At 46.1% G+C, this 17,942-nt stretch overlaps 1 protein-coding gene across 9 annotated transcripts in view; it reads right to left on the bottom strand.

The window, feature by feature from the left end:
- RREB1 (ras responsive element binding protein 1) overlaps positions 1–17,942 on the bottom strand; it is a 144,126-nt gene that overhangs the window by 78,304 nt on the left and 47,880 nt on the right. The gene's annotated exons all lie outside the window — the stretch shown is intronic.

Raw genomic sequence — 17,942 nt, 5'->3', positions numbered from 1 at the left:
CTAGCTCCTAGGTTGATTCCACCCAGTCGTCCATTAGCACCTTAGCAAGAGCAACTGGAGTCAAGTGTGCCTTGGGAAAACAGGAACTCCCAAAGTATGTCCAACAATGCCAAGGGCAACATCACCTGAGCATGGCTTGGACCAGGGGCTCCAGGTGGAGCTTGGAGCATCTTACTAGCACATTGATGCTGATGGATGGTCAGTTTAAAGGGTAGGTAAGGGTGAGACATCATTCAATGCCATCAGAAACAGACAGGAAAAATGAAGGGCCAAAGAAAGTAAAAAATATGGATCTAGACAGTCCCTCAATGTAAAGAATTACATCTTTTCTTGAGTGATGGGAGAAGTGCCCATAACAGTTCAACTAGGACCAAATGGGTATTTTTTCTTTACTGTTGAGAAGATGCAGAAAACTTCCATTTACATGAGCCCTTCAAGAGCTTGAGAATGTCTCTTCTGGGTGCCAAGGGCCTCAAGTGCCTGGCTGGGGAAAAAGCCAAGTCTGGCCCCTCACAGAACAAGAGAAAACCAGAACACGGCATCTCCCAGAGCTCCGGCTCCAGAGTTTGGCCACTCTAGGTCTCTGGAAAAAGCATCCCATAGCTAAATTGAAGAGTGAAAAAATGGGAAGGAAAAACTAAAGTAAAATAAACTGGCACACAGACAAAACCTGTCGAGAAATACTTGCTTGGTATGTTTTCTAGTGTTTATCCCCTTCTGGAGAGTTCAGAAAAGCTGCCCAATCATGCGACAACACCCAGCTATCTATCGTCTTAACCCTTACTCTGTCCCCATGGAGTTATGAGCACCTAAGGTGGCAAACCTCTGCTAGACCCGCCTATTGTGGGGGGGGCACGTGGTGGGTGAGGACCCCTCCCCAGCCCTCTCTGTCAGATGCAGCTCCCCTGGTTTCTAACACCTGCAAGCAGTCTCTCTATACACCACTGCTTCTGTTTGCATCTTTGGGCCTCTGAAAAGTTCTTTGGATTCTGAACAAAGTATCAAGGAACAAGGTATAACTCACAGGGATAGCCTCTAAGTGGGGCAGAGACCCCTTAAGCCAGGGGAACCCTCCTACTAACCCAGTAACTCTCAGCATTTCTTGGAAGCAGGACCCTCCTTGAGGATGTGATGAAGATTATAGACCATCCCACAGAGACATGCACATTCTCTACACCCAACATTTCCTTTCAGTACCAGGAGGGTCAGGGACTCCAGAAACCCACCGGGATAGAGACGAAGAATCCTGGTTTTACCTGATATATAACCCACCTCCTTTAAACTATTGATCAAGTCAGTTTTATTAAAATTCCCATGAGATTTCAGAAATACAGACACGAAACATACTTTCAGATCATCCCTGCCAATCTAAGCTCAAAGATGTCTAAGGCAAAATTAAACACTGTAAAAAAAATAATAAAAGCAAGCAAGATTTTTCTGCTGTTATTCATTTTTTAATTAAGACACATTTTTATTAGAAAGAAAGTCTAGAGAGAAATTGTAGCTCCATGTTTTTTTCCAGAAACCACCAAGATCTCAGAATACGTGAACTACAGTTCTATACATAATTAACAAAAACACACATCAGATTAACAAGTCTCTGGAATTAAAATTCTTCAGACTGTAAGTCTCAAAATCTGGACACACTCCCTCCCTCTCCTCATTTAAAAAAGACACTTTAAAAAGGTCCAAGTAACCTCTCAGTACACACAGGAAACCAAGGAGAGAAAAGAGGGCCAACCTGACAGATTTGACCCTGAAACTTCCATCCTCAGACCCTGGAAGTAGATGATCTGAAGATTTGAGAATGCCTTGCAATTAAGCTGAGTGAGGAGTCACCACCTTGTTTATTCTGGGTGCTACCAGATCGGAGGGATTCACAGAACTCAGAGAGTGGAAAAGTACAGGGCAGTTCTTGGAAGAAAACCCAAGATACCCCTTACCTCTATCAATACTGCCTCAGGGGGAAAGGAAAAGAAAAAAAAGAAACCTGTGAGGGAGGCTGTGCCCCAGAAGACAGCTCCTGGAGGGGATATGATATGACCGCACAGGCTGGGAGAGGAGCTCTGGGCTCCTGAGGGGGATGCTGAGTTTCTGGACTTGCATTCCTGCACAGGCTCTGCCTATGTCCCCTAGAAGAAGGGTAACTCGGGAGAGGGCAGAGGTTCATCTGTGACAATGAAGGGGAGGAGGAGGCCAGCACCCCTCACCCCGGAGCAGATAAGGGACAATGCTATGAAAAACCAGAAAGAAAGGCTTAAGGAGCCTGTCCCCAGGTCTAGGATAGCAAAGAAGAAATGAAAGATAAAAGGGAAGATGCTCTAGAAACAAAGCTACCCACTTAGAACCCTGCAGGTTCTAAGGTGACATCTAAAATCTGCCCTAAGGCCCCCAGAAAAGACGGGATAAGTTTAGATGCCTGAGATGACAGAAGAGGCCCCTGCAGACCATGTACTAGTGAGCTTTACAACACCAAATCAGGAGAGCTGCAGTGCTGAGCCCTGCGCAGACATCCTCAAACACTGGGGATGGTTGATCCGCTGACTGGAACAGCCTTGCAGGTTCCTTCCAGCCAACTCAGGACAGGCTAACAGAACTTCAGTGGACATCAGATACTCAAACGCTGCCAGCAATTGTGGAGCTTAACAAGCAGCAAGGACACCTCTGGGAGGATGGGCTGCGGCAGAAATGAAATGTTCTTTCCCAGCTTTGGCCAGCTGGGGACAGAACCAAACCAGACTAGATGTCGCAGCACAGCACTGCCTGCCAAGTTCAGGGCTAAGCATCTCCTCTAACCAGGGCAGCCTCGCATGTGCTTTGAGGCCTAAGACAGCTGCGATGACAGCCCTGAGTTCCAGGAAGTTGATGTGTTTCTTGGCTTAGGGTGTAGTCTATGCCTTGGATAGGATGGCAAAGTCACCCTCCCCCACTTTGCTGACATAAGCTTTGGTCAAATGGGGCCCGAGAGTGTCACACAGAGTAGGCCCAGCACAATCAGGCACCTTGAGCGCCGCTCCAGCCAGTGCTGGGGACCACTAAGTAGAGGGAGACGTGCACCTCTCAGCCCACGTTCAAGAGAGCAAAGCACGAAGGAGTGGGAGGACTGTAACCCTGGGACCCAAGACCAGGTATCATGGGCTGTCTTCTGATCTCTGCATCAAGACTACAGGAAATAGTCAGACTTTTGGCCTGCCACTCAAAGCCCTTCATGCTCTCTTTGGCTTTAGTTTACCTTCTGACCTTCTTACCCACAAGTCCTCATGGTGATCTCTCTGTTCAGTTTCTTTCTCCAGATATTCTTCAACTGACCCCATGCTTCTGGGGCTACTTTTCACATGCAGCACTGACCCCAGGCTCTTAGTTCCAAACTTGAACTCTGCAGTACTGTCAGCAGCTAATACTTTTTGAATACTATATGTCACATGCTTCATAACAAATACCCTACGAGGTGTACATACGAGAAAACTACAATGTAGAGGGTTAAACCTGCCCCCAAGCCCATGGTGGTAAAGCAGTATGAATCCAGTTTCTAATCCCTGTTATGTTTCTTGCAACTCCCAACACAGGGCTTGAGAGAACAGATGCACTGAAGGGGAGGAGGAGTACAGGGCATCTGACTTCTAACAATCATATTCTGGGTCACTGCTGCCCTTCCAGCCTGCTCAGCGCCTGGCCTCCCATTTCCTTCTGTTTCTAGGCAGGAAAAAGGAGCTCTCTCCTCCCACCTTCACCTCTGCGTTCCTCTCTGTGCAGGAAGTCCAGTCCTGGACTTCCACCTCAGACTAGAAAGTTCCCTGCACAGGGCAACAGTCTGCAACCACTCAGTGCCCTCACTGCACAAGGGGAGGGGAATTCGCCATCCACACCATTGTGTTCCACCAGTGCCCCAGTTAGGAGACCAGAAGGAAGCCACCAGCTCTGTCTGCAATTGCACAGTGCCCAGTCCTGTCTGAGCAGAGGGATCCAACTGATCCATCAACATGAGCTCGGGCTCAGAAGGGACCTGTGTGCTCTGGGTCAATTCTGCTTCCATGAAAACAGAACGCAGACCTGGAGCAAGAGGAAACTCTGATGGGGGCGCCCACACTTTCAGGTGCTGGGGTTCCAACAATGTGTGCGTGCAGGACGTAGTGCGGGGCAGGAGATGGAGAGTGTAGATGCTGGGGAGTGAGGAGCCAGAAACGCACAGATCAAAAAATTAAGCAAACACCATGTGAATGAAATGTGACAGTCTCATGTGGTCAGTGAGAGGTTACCTGTAACCAATCCTCCAACAAAGCATCCCACAGAGTAGTGCCCGTCTAGCAGTGTTGCAGACCTCTGTTAGAAACGCAGGTCCTCAGTACATGGAGGTCATCATGCGGCGTACCTTAAACTTACACAGTGCTGGAGAGAGGAGATTCCTGGGCCTCACCTCAAGACTGCTGCCTCAGAACCCTGTCTGGGGTGGGCCCTGTGGTCTTCATTAACAGGCAACTGTGACCCAGTCTTGAGAGCCAGCACTGGCCTTTACAAGAATTCTAGAAGAAGGGTGACACAAAACCAAGGATGTCCCTGAAAAACCTTCCTTCCATGAGGATTTGAAAAGAGCCACCCTCAGAGCAAAATCAAGGCACTGGTTCTAATTTTATATTTAGTTACCACAGTGAAATAATAATAAATGAATAAGGGAGATTAACCCACACAGTGCCTACTTTAGCTCCCTCAGGAGCGGGACACGTGTAGGGTGTGTGCCTCTGACAGGGCAGGGTCAGCCTGCAGTCCATGGAAAACAGCCACTAGGTCCGCGTACCTAGGCAGCTATCTGGGTCCTCAGAGCCACTTCTCCCAGTAGACGGCATTCACCCAGCTCGGGTCACTTGAGGAAAAGCTCCATGGAGGGTGCTGGTAGGCTGTCTCTAAAGTTGAGTCCTTTGACCAGATTGCCAGTGGCCCTCGACACCCTCATGGTCCACCCCACATCTCTTCCCTTCTCATCTGCCCATGGGCAGTACGTGTGCCAAAAGAGGCAGGGAGGAAGAGGAGGAGTAGTTCAGGAGGATGACCCTGAGGGAAAGCAAACCTCTGCACTGCTCCCCTCTGGTCTCAGAACAACCTCACCACCTACTGTTTTTGCATCTTAATGGGACTCACGGCTGGAGGAAGAGAAATCAAACAGAGAAGTCCATCCCGGCTGCCTAGAGCAGTGCCCCCTACTGGTTAGGCTTCAGCTGCCCAGTAGTTCCAGGACTAATGGGAGATACTGATGCTCCTTTTCAAAAGGCACTGCTCACTGTCCCTCGGTAAAGGGACACTAATATTCAGTGAAGTGAGGGGGGTGGAGTGGCTTATGATAAAGTGATGGGTGCCAGGTGGGAAGCATTTTCTCTCTTGAAAATAACTTGAACATTTTAATTGTTACATTATATATAATTTCAGCAGAGAGGCACACGCTCATTTGGAAGACAGGAGTTTGCTTACCAAATTTCTCCTTGTAAGTCAGATTCTGTTTACTATTTAAAATATGAACTCCTGGAAAGGTAAAGAGATTTTTCTGGTACACACTAGATAAAACCATCCTATGATATACCCCATTCTTCTTCCCATGTCTCTCTGCAGGGCTTTCAGCTCCTCTAAGGAAGGAAATGGGGCAAAGTCCTGCTTATAAGCTTTTCTGTCCATAAACACGACAATAAAGACGCGGACTCCACTTCTTGCAGCTATCCTGGGGACAGGTCTTACTGACAGCATCTAACTACAACCTGGTTAGTGAAGTCAAGATACAGTGGCCACAGAGCAGCCATCGTCATCCAGTGCCCTGCTCTTCTGGGAGGGGCCTAGTCCCGTTCCCTAGGTGAGCCAGTCTTCTCCTAAACAGTGCTTTTCTGCCAGGCCACCAGGATCTGGCATTTCATCACCCTCTTGCCCAAATCAGCAGAAATTGGTATGGTTTTCCATTCTGTCCGAGGAAGCTGGTGAGAAAGGGGGTGGGCAGCCTGAATAAGGAAGCACTTGTGCTGGGCAGGGGGCCGAGGAGTACCCTCACCTACCCAGGGCAGGGAAGCGTCTTCCATGCTCAGGCACAAGATGTCTCAGGAAGAACATCTTGCAGGGGATTAAGTCTAGGGGTACAGAGCCCACCTCACCCTAAGATCTATTCAGCTGTTTAAGAAGTTTAAAAACAGGAAGTCAGAGTATGCCACAAGTCTCAGGAATGTCCAATGACGTGTCCTTTTCCCAATAACTAGGGGGCACTGGCTATCTGTGATTTAAACTGGGCCAGAAAATTTGTGAGGCAATTTATATATATCCCCAAATCGTATAAGGTAGTGATTAGATTGTTTGCTGGGTGCTGGGTAGGGCTAAAATTCTTGTATTTTTGTTGCAACACAAAGAGGACCATCAAAAAACCATTCAGAGAGGAAAGATCAGCAATCTAAAGCACTGGGAACCAAGTCAGGGGGAACACAAGAAATGGCTGAAGGAACCAAGTATGCTCGGCCCATTGAGTTATAAAAAGAGAAAGAATTGGAGGCCAGCAAGGCTGTGTGCAAACACCTGAAGGCCTAGTGTGTGGAAGAGGTGGTCCATTCTTCCTATGTGTCCACCATGGCAAAAACGAGATTTGGGTGGGAGGCACAAAGAAGCAGGTCTGGGACTCCATAACTCTTTACACCAGAGCTCTGAACAACTAATACTGCCCATTAGCGATTGATGCCCCATGAGGGAATTAGCTTGCTGTCCCTGAGAGTATTCAAGCAGAGAATCCTGCAATGGGTGGGAGACCAAATCAGATCGTTCTTCTAACACCCAGATTCTGGGCTTCTAAAAGCACAGTTCCTTTTCATGATACTGTAAGATCCCAAAGCATGGGATCTTAAACATACTATGGTTGTATAACTTAAGGAACACATGATGTGCAGCCTGAATCTTGGGCTAGAAATTCTGTTGCCCACCAACGGAGCAACTGTAGGTCTCTGGGTCTCAGCTCTCTTATCCAGAAAATGAAGCGAATACCTGCCTGCCATATCTTACAGCAGTGGTTTGCAACCTCTTCACACTTGGGGACCAGTAAAAATATATAATTATTTCAGGGACCACTAAGGCAGAGATCACCCTGAGGATAAGTGAACTTGTCTAAGATCACGGAGTGGTTAACTTGTTCACACAACATCGGGATGGTTAATTCATTCACAGACTGGCATGGAACTTCTGGTAGACCAGTCTGTGGATCGGTGGTTGAACTACAGAAATCAATCAAAGGAATATTAAAACACTTTACAAATAGTACAGTACCTCCAGGACGAGCTCATGAAGCTATGGTGCTCTTACCTCCCACCATCCCAGTTTATTCAGCCCACAGGTCAGCTCTCTCTTCCGCTTTGATTAAGGCACGGGCCTTCCCTATCGGGCCTCCCCCCCATCAGACTGCCGGGGTTTTGAGGGCAGGGGCCAGTTTGATGATCTTAAAAATATTTCAGTTCCAGCCCCTAAGTTTAACAATGAAATATAAATATAATTCAACTTATCACAACTTCGAACCCATTGACTATTAATAAGCAGAACACATGCTGTATGATGAGCAGGAAACGAGGCCCTCCTGCCTCAGCTCAGCACTGAAACAAATCCTGGTCAGCTTCGAAGGTGCTTAGTCAAGGAAGCTCACGCTGCTAGCTCCCACAGGACAGGCTCACTCTCCCATGCTCCCCCATCCTCTGCCCTCCCAGCCGCAGAACAGTGCAGCTGGGACCCAGCCCTGCACCCCAGAATCTCAGGCAACTGGACTGCAGTGACGGGACTGATCCTGGCACTCCTTTGCAGTGGAGCTCAGTGTGTTCAGTCACATTTACAGCCTAGGGGAGGAAGCGGGGTAAAGTTCAGTAGCAGTTTGCTGAGAGTTTTAGGCAATATCCTGCAACTCTTTCACAGGCCTGAGGTCATGGGCCGCCCTTGCTGACAAGTGCTGGGAAGGGGTCGGCAGCTGCAGAAACAGGACTCTCCAGTTTCTCCTGAGGAGGAGATGGATGCAAGCTATATATCTCTGGGGCAGGTAGTTAGCCTAGTAGCTGGGCTTCAAATTCGCAGAACTGAGCGTGGTTCAGCTCGGCAGCCCTTCATAAAATCAAAACTACTTTGTGAAAGGCAGTGTCACTGGAAATGCTTCTCCCTGACCAGCTCAGAGAAGGCAATGGAAGGAGATCACATCTTTCTTTGCCCAGTGAAAAAGCAGTCAGCTGTGGGTAAGCAGACATGACAAACAGCTGAGAATGACTGTGCTCGATGTATCTACCAGGCACTCAACGGCCTGCCCTCTTCGCCTGCTACAGATGAGCTTTTCCCCCTCTGTTCTGCCTCTAAGAAAATTATTCACCATTGTATCTATGAAGAAATACAAATACTCCCAAAATATAAGTGGTTGATAAGTGTTTATCGCATGCCAAACCAAAAGCACTAACAAGCCAGTGGATTTTTTTCAAAGTACACTGAGCAAAACCCAACAGCTGCGGTGGGGCAGACGGGGCATTAGGAGGGAAGGTGGCACATGGGGCAGGTTTCTGTCCCCTCCCACAGCACCATGAGCTGACCAGCAGAGGATCCTCCACCTGGGAAGGAAGGTGGGGGTGTGAACTGGCATGGTGCTGGAGCAAGTCGAGGCACTCGGGCCCTCCCTGAGCCTGTTGTGGGGAGGGGGATTAGTTCAGGAGAACTGCACCCCCTGGGGAATCTAGCTGCACTGCTGGTGCACCAGCACAAATGCTGAGCCCACTAGCCCAGCAGGGTTTGAAACAAGCATAATGTGCCCAAAGTACATTGCCCCTTTGTGTGTTGACTAAGCTCACACAGGATGCTGACCATGCCTGGGCTCTTCAGTGTGGGTTCACATTTACAATCCCCACCCTGAGAAACAGATACCTATTTTTTGCAAGCTCCTAAAATGTCCCACCTCCCATAGGTTACAAAGAACAGGAAGGAAAAATCTAAAAGAGGAGAGATCAACACCAGTTGCAGACAGGTCCCTTCCCTTCACCTCTGTGGTACCTGAGAGTTTTGCCAGGTACCAGGGCTGGCCTGCGTTCACACTGATGAACCTGGCCACCCACTGCCACATGGGGCTGTTCTGCCCATCTTCTTGGTACACGGACAGCCCGCCATTTCTACCAGGTCCCCAAGGACCTAACAGTCCACAGGGAAAACCTCTGGAGCACAAAGATGTGAAAACTCACGCTTGTGTCCATTTGCTTCAGCAGCATGTAAGGCAAAACCCCTGTCAAATGGACTATTTTGGTTGAAAAAGGATTGGCCTTTACCAATATTTTCATGACACAAAACTTCTGTACTGCACTTGCAAACATAACATGGAGGATCTTTGACTTACCCCCTTCATTTTACTTGAATGCCTGTGATAAAGGCACCCTCTTGTTGTTCAAAAAGAACATCCCTGCTCTTTCCTTTTATCTTCCCTTAACAGTTTGCTATCCACTGATAGGAGGGGCCTTGCCTCCAACAGTCTGCACTTTTATCTCCCGCTGCCCGCTGACCATGCAGCAACACAAGCCAAGGGCTGGATTTCCTGCAGCTCGCCTAGAGGGGCTGTTAGACTTGTTTAAAATATTACTGGCCTCCAGAACCTTGGAACCATGCCCGAGCAACACCTACCCAGCATCCATTTCAGCTCCAACTCTGTCCGTCTCCAAGTCCAATGTGCCAGTACTCCCTGTGCCTCAGTGTGGGAGAGGCTTGGTCACTTCCAAGAAAGAGAACACACTTTCTGGGCTCACGTACATCTTTACTTTGTTTGCAGCAAATGTAAGTGCTGTCTTCCCCACAGTCCACAGACACCAGAAGTTAGTTACAGTAGCTTGAATAAAACTCTGGATTCCTACTACTGGTATTAAAATGATTCAGTAGCATTTAATAACACCCTTTAACCACTGGAACGCAGAACAGTACACCATGTGCTTCCTTGCATAAGCAAATGGCCTGGAATACACTGGTCCCCTCGTCTGCACAATGATAAGGACAAGATTTTGGACGTCCCCCCAGGCCCAAGTCTGTGTCTAGGATTCAACTCTGCTGGAATGCCGGTGTGTTTTTAAGTCTGGTGTCAAAAGCCCTTCCACCTGCCTAATGCTCAGAGCATTGCCATAAATATCCAGGACCAGAAACAGCAGCAAACTCCACTTCTTAATCAAAGCTGTGGTGGGCTGTGTGCCACCTAGGAATGGGATGGCCACAAGGAGTTCATACATCAGAGCAGAGGCCCCTGACTCTCTGCCATGCAAGGACAGGAGTTCCATTTTCTTGGCATAACACCAACATCTGTGAGGTTAATGGGTTCAGACAACGATAAGATCAGATGTTTAAAACAGTCCCCCAGTGTTCCTTCTGGGGTATAAAGAATTTTTTCCAAAGTCAATTAAAGAAAAGAAAAGAAAAATGTTGTTGCCTAAATATTACTTCTTCGTTTTTGTTCCTCTCTCTCTCTCTCTCTCTCTCTCTCTCTCTCTCTGTGTGTGTGTGTGTGTTTTATAGAGAAACAGGAACATCGAGTTGTTCCAGTATGTGCCCTGACCCAGGATCGAACCAGCAACCAGCAACCTCTGCATTTTGGGAATGACACTCCAACTAACTGAGCAATCTGGCCAGAGCGTAATATATTTTTTTAATTGATTGACTTTTTAGAGAGACAGAGAATGGAAGGAGAGAGAGGGGAGGGGAAAGGGAAGCACTCATCGCTTGCCTCCAGTGTGTGCCCTGATCGGGGATTGACCCTGCAACCTTTTCATTTCAGACAGTGACACTCTGACTGAACTAACCAGCCAGGGCCACCTGAATCCTTCCTATACCCTCACAATCTGAGGTGAGGGCTGGGTGAGAGAAAAGCAACAGAGTGACGACAGTGGAGGCCAAGGCCATGGAGAAAATGGTGGCAAGTGAATGCAGAAGACAGGTTACAGATCAAAACCACAAGTTCTATGCCACTTCAAAATAGAGCTGATATTTTCAGGATCTTTTTTTTAGAGGCTAGATAACGGAGTAACAAAGAGTGTTCAGAGACCGCAGCAGCCATGCTGTCTCCACGCAAAACCTTGTACACAGCATTCTGTGTGGCCCTTCTCCTATAGCCATAGGACTTGGCCCTGTCACTAGCCCACCTGAGCACAGAAGCCAGCTAACCAGTTTGGGCCCATCGGCCAAACAGCAAGCACTCTTCAACATCCTCAATTTCCTCCCAGCCATGAAGTCAGGAACAATCTGTACAGACAAAAAAAGCAGAAAACTTGCGAAACAACGGCATCCACCGTGCTCACTAAATATGCCCAGAGAAACTTTTTCCAAGCCCTTTAAGATACTTCATTACCATTCTGGAAAGAAGAAGCAGTCTACTTCAACACCCAGGCACGTACATGTTCACACAAACCCAACCAACTTCATGCTATGCTGGCCCCATAAGCAAAAAGTAGAATTCAAAATACAACTCAAGAGACTGGCCCCCTGGTTCATAACAGATTTGGAATTGTAACTGACACTTTTCCATAATGCTATGAAAGGCCAGTAACATCCTGGAATGTTCCCAGTCTGGAAACAGAATTTTCCTAAGAGGGAGAAAAGGTCTAACAGATTATACAACAATTTTACCTGGCCACAGTGAAAATGCTGTTTGCAGGATACGGGGAAATAAGCCTTACTGTCTCTTTATTCCTTGTAGTTAACCCCTAATGCCGTGCTCTGGCCAAGGCGAGAATCCTTTCAAGGCTTCACCCACAAGAAACTACTAATTGTGGTAATGATTTTCTGTTTGGCACCTTGCTAACCAAGATTCATTTAATGGGATGAGAGTCTGGAAGATAGATACGGAAAGTAACTCTGGTTCTGCCTACCTTACATTAAGATTTTGAAAGAGCGACGCTAGTCATATATTCTGCACGACCTATGTTTATACTAAAGTATTATTATTCTCATTCACAACATTAGGCAAGTACTTCTTTATTTTTAGCTAGTGGGAAGAGAAAGCAAAGGGACCCATGAATCCATCACAGCTGCCAGTCCTTAGAACTTTCACAGCTTCTCTGCCCATATCATTTCTATGACTTCCATCACCAAATGGGTTTCATTTTAAAAATGGGTCTCTCTTCACTTTCCTGCAGTTTTGAGTTCTAGGGCCATTCTTGCTGCTTTCAGCGTGCTCGAACCAAAGACCAGGAGAATAATGCACAGAACAATGTGTATTCTCTGCAAGAGGTTAAAATCAGTTGCTTGAGATGTTCTATATTATACCCTAGGGCACGATTTAGTATCAATGTGAAGACCCGAAATAGGACAATTTCTCGGACATTAGTCCGTGTTGTTTCAGATGTTAGAACTGCTAAGAGCTGAATGACAGAGGCCCTTGCCTCAAAGGCTGATGCTCAGGTGGGGCGACAGAGGAGTTATGACACAAAGATAAATTCCAATCCCAGGGAAAATGGATTCTGAGTCCATCAAACACTCCAAGGACTTCAGGACTCCCCAGAGGTAAGTTATCAAGCACAAGGGAAGTAGGACAATGATTTTCAACCTTCTCCATCTCAAGGCACACATAAACTAATTACCAAAGTTCTGTGGTACACCAAAAATAATTTTTTTTGCCAATATGAAGAAAAGAAAAGGAAAGTATAATTTTGATTCATTCACACCAGACAGCTATTGTGTCAGCACACCTGTTGAAAACCGCTGCCATATGGCGAACAAAAACAAACCTAAGCTTGAAGGAAAGATCAGCCTTCAGGAAGCAGGACGTTCCAGTTAGAAGGAAGTTAGAAGGAAATGCGTGCCGGAAAAGTACAGAGACCTGAGAAGTAGTACATCTGGGTGCAGTGCAGTGTCGCAAAAGCATCAGCTCCTGAATGCCTGTGTTTTCACCCTTCTCAGGTGAAATGAAAGAATTTGAGAGTCTCAAATGCTGAATTCATTTTTTAAGGTGAAAATGCCCTTTTAAAATGAGATGACAAAATAGATAGTACAGACTGTTTTCTAATGCCCTATTTCCCCTCCCCACCCTCCACCCCCCCAAAAAAGCAGCAATCCCATGTCTAACAGCAAAAGTTTAGCTTATGGCTTCTGGACCATGAAAACAAAGCCCTTGGGAGACTGTCACTGTGCGAAAGGAGGGAGTGTGAAGTGGGGGAAATGGCAAAGACGGGGCTGGCAAATTGTGAGGTCAAGATTCCATCTTCCAGGGATGGACTTTATAACAGCCTGTGGCCACACAGATACCCACTGAAGGTCTCCAACTTTTAAGAAAATTAATTTATTAATTTTTTAGAGAAAAAGGGAAAGAGGGGAAGAGAGAGAGAGAGAGAGAGAGAGAGAGAGAGACACTGATTTGTTGTTCTGCTTATTTATGCATTCATTGGTTGATTCTTTTATGTGCCCTGACTGGGGATTGAACCCACAACCTTGGCCTATCAGGACGACGCTCTAACCAACTAAGACATCCAGCCAGGGCTCCTCCACTTTTTTTTTTAACCCTGGGGTGAAATAATCGTATCAATATTTTAAAAAGTTCTGGACAGCAGTTTAAAAGATAGACAATTATTGTAGAAGCACACAATCCCATTAGAAGGCTACTGCAATACCATCTAAGAGACCAGTAGTACAGGGGTCCAGAAATCACCCACGGACCAACCTGGCTGTGAGGACTAAGGGCCAGGGAGACGCTAGGCTTCCTGCATCAGCACCAGAATGAGTGGCAAGGCAGGAACCTGAGATGCAGAAAAACTCCCCCATACAAAAGACAATAAAGAGAATACAGCAGAGGTTGTGGAGTAGCAGGATCAGGACAGTTCTGTTTAAAGAAAACCTAAGAATGCCCATAGACAGAAAGGAGCAGATGGGCAAAATAAGACCCTAGAGGAGGTGAGTGGGAGGGCCGGGAGCTCCCAGGCATGGGGAAGACAAAACACTTGTGATTATGAAATACATAACACATGTTGCATCATAAATACAAGTATCATTGTCAAACCATGAAAATCGCTAATGAAAACTGAATACGTAAGCAGCTGATGTGGGAGAAAAGTGCTTAAAAAGCCTAAACCTAAAGTTACCAAGTCTACACAAAACTACCAGAAATCAAAGAGGAGCAAAAGCTATCCTTCTCTCACTTCCAAGAGCCTATAACATGTTAGATATGGAATGTGAAAACATTCTATTGGATTGATATGATCTGGAGCAAAGCTGTCCAGTTGCAAGTTCTGTGAGGATAAAAACATTCTCCGTATGTGCCGTTCAAAGTGATAGCTGCTGGCCACATATAACCAGTCAGCACTTGAAATGAGGCTAATGTGACCAAGAAAGTAAAATTAAAATTTTTATTTAAGTTTCATTTAAACTTAAATAGCTACACGTGGCCAGCAGCTGTTTGGCTGCTACACTGGACAGCACAGGTCTGTGTTTTTTCTTCCTACAATTCAACTGGATTGCAGTCCTTATTTTGTTTGCTCCCTGGGCAGAAATAAAGATGACCTAGCTTGGTTTTACCTGCAGGTGAGGGGCAGGACCATAAGCTGATCCCAGAAGTAATTCACTTTGCTACAAGTCTTCATTCTTCCAGATGTTTTATCGAAGGTCCAATGTATAAAGGGAAATAACCCATGAAACCAACAACAGTGGGACATCTCCTAAACTAGACTGACTTCTCCTCGGTGAGTCATCAACAAACACCCTGCCCAATTTACCCAAAATCTGCTCAGGCCTGGTCCTACCTCCAACGTAAGGGTCAATGTGTGAAAACATGAGAAAATATAGTATTTTTCAAGTAAGATCAAGTTTAAAAAGTAAGTTAGTACTTTTAAGCACTCTATGTTATGATAATACAGCTATGGATAAAGTTTGGAAAATGCAATCTGAAGTAAGATATGTGTCATCAGAATATGGTGATATTAAAAAAAAATAAAATTTAATGTCAGTGTACACTTGATTTTTGTAATTTAAAATTATTTTCAAAAATATACAAGGGATAATTAAACTGCATTTCTTCTTAAGATATGAAACTGTTCCCCTTCTTCTCCCCTCAATTTGTATCTAGTCATACCCCGGTGCGTGGCACACAGTAGACATTTGCTTAGTTCACACTGTAAATAAGAGCCTAGTACGGGCCACCTACTAGGGATGATGTGATCTACAGACAAGTACAGATTCCTATTCTTGACATTGTATGGAAAACTTTTGTGGTATTCATTTTTTGGGGAAAAGAGTCCATAAGTTTAATCAGACTTTCAAACCTTTTTCCTTGTGAAGATGAGATCAACCATGCAATTCACTTGAAATAGCATCTGACATATCCATACATGGCAATACAATACAAGTCAGTGAAATCAATCCCCTAAATCTCCTAAAGCCTCTATAAACAGCTAAAAGGGGGGTTCCTTGTGTGCCCGATCTAGGTCACTGTGTTTCCTTGGGTTTGTTCTATCCCTCCATCCATTTATTCCACGAACAACTGTTAGAAGATTAAAACGAGTTTGGTTCTTGATCCTGACTATAGGTTAAAACTTTCTGAATACATGAACGATCACCATCTCAAGGCCGTCAGAGGTTCCAGGGAGGTTTTCTGTAAATTCACGTGTAAGTGCAAATGTGGCCAGGGATTCTCCAGAGTCCCAGAACAGTGTGTGGTCTTGTGGGGGATGTTTGTTGTGCAATCAACAGAGTAATGGGGGCATTCGTGAGCCTTTTAAATAGAAGCCAAGAATTAAACTGAGTCTTCTATGCACTGAACAGTTTTTTAAAAATTTTACTTATTTATTTTAGAGAGAGAGGAAGGGAGAGGAAGAAAGGGAGGGAGGGAGGGAGGGAGGGAGGGAGGGAGGGAGGGAGGGAGGGAGGGAGGGAGGGAAACAACAATCTGTTCCTGTATGTGCCCTGACTGGGGTTTAAACAGGCAACCTCTGTGCATTCAGAAGGTGCTCTAAGTCTAATCAATCGAGGTATCCAGTCAGGGCTGAGCAGTTCTTACTTATGTCACAATGCATAAATAAAACAAATTAGCTATAAAAGGGATTATATTAACTATCAAATTCAAGAGTCGTAAGGAGGACAGTGGGAAGAATGACTGTGATTAAAGGTGTTTGGGGTGGGGGGTGGGGGGTGGGGAACTGGCTCTGACTCGTTTTCTCATGTCTTTTAAAGGTGAAAACAAAAAAGCCTTTCTGAAAAAAATAAACAAATGGGCCGTGAAATCCCCCTTCATATGATGTATGTGTGTGTAGGAATTATTCCACTGAAGGTTCTCAAATATTTCTTGATGATAAAAACTGCACCTGTCAGTCACCTCAATTAGTAACTATTGATGTACTACTAGACTAGGGGGGAGGGTTTCCCGGAGCTCACCACCTGGCTGAAAGGAAAAAGAAAACACGAGAAACTGGGAGATAGGTGTTGTCTACGCAATACCAATTTTTTCAGTCCGGAAGAAACAAGGGCCTGTTAAGTGAAGGGGATCGGAGGTGGAAGAGAGGGTGGCAGGAGCTGGTACCCAGTGAGGACCACAAGAAGCCCAGGTCCTGGTTACAGAGGGTGTGTGTGTGAGTGTGTGTTGGGAAGCGGGGCGAGGGGCAAATTATGAGGAGCTGGGAAAGCCGGGACAGCAGGCAGAAAATGATGTCAGAGTTTTAAGAAAACCTGTCTGAATATGGAATGGGATGGCAGGGAAGAAGACCTGACTAAGATGGGAACAACAGGAAAAGACAGGGAAAGGAAAGCCTGAACACCTTCCAAAGAACTGCAGGGACCTGCGAAAGTGTGGGAGCTATGGAATAAGCTGCTCCTGCCACAGGCTACGTTTCCTGGGGCACTAGAATGGTGATCATTAAGGGGGGTGGGTGACATTGTTTTTTTTTATGGAATTAGTATTATTGGGGAGAAATCAGGGAAATGGGTGCATGTGGGACTGACCTCTCCACAAAGAGGTTAGGCCTGAGCTAGGTGAGCTGACCTCCAGAGCGAAAAGGGGACAGGATAGAACACGAAGAACACGCATTTTAAGCTACTGATGCCCTGGCCAGTTAGCCAAGCATACTGTCCCGATATGTTAAGGTTGTAGGTTCAATTCCCGGTCAGGGCACACACAAGAATCAATCAATGAATGCATAAATAAGTGGAACAACGAATCAATGTCTCTCTCTCTCCCTTCCTCTCTCATTAAAATCAATCAATAATTAAAAAAGAAATTAAGCCACTGAGACAGCAATGAAGGCTGGTAGGAACGAGGTCCCCAGGAAGGAGGAAAAGGAGAATGAATATGTGCAGTGTTCAAATAAATGTAAAAGCATTAGCAATGAAGGGACATAACCCTTCCAAGTGTAGAAAGATGAGAGGAAAAACTACTTAAAGGAGTGCTAAAGGAAGTTCATGGCTAGATGGTCTTAATCTTGAGCACACAGTAGGCACTCCATTATTTTACTGACTAGCAACCTCAAGAAAACAGGCCATGGGTCATATGCTGCGAGGAGAAGGAACAAAAAAGGGGAACTGATAGTTTAAAGAGCAAAGAACCCCAAGGAGCTGGTGGAAGGGGGACAGTGGCGGTCAGTAATCATAAGGCCTCCCTGTGGCCAGGAAAGATAAAGGCAAATAGAGGGGACTCTCAGTGAGCTTAGGTATTACAATCACACGGTCTTGCAGTGCTCTGGAACAAAACGGGCTCAGGGCAGCAACGAAGCGGCCCTCTGGAGCCCTGTCCTCCTACACAGGGTGAGAATGGCATCCTCTTTCCTCCTCCAAATGGCTGGTTAAGGAGAAGGAAGGAAAACCGTGTTATTTCAAATGGTGGCATCTTTCATGGCCGTCGTTTGAGGCCAGCCTGTTACATTTCGTCTAACAGATGCCTGATTCACATACGTGGCTGCTCTCCCTAAACAGTGAACAAGCAGATTCTCTCTACAAGTACTGAGGGTACCAGTTCTCAGGGAAGAAAAAGTTTT

This window comes from Saccopteryx bilineata, chromosome 3 (assembly GCF_036850765.1).
Source record: "Saccopteryx bilineata isolate mSacBil1 chromosome 3, mSacBil1_pri_phased_curated, whole genome shotgun sequence".
Classification (NCBI taxonomy): domain Eukaryota; kingdom Metazoa; phylum Chordata; class Mammalia; order Chiroptera; family Emballonuridae; genus Saccopteryx; species Saccopteryx bilineata.
This window is presented reverse-complemented; position numbering and strand designations above follow the sequence as displayed.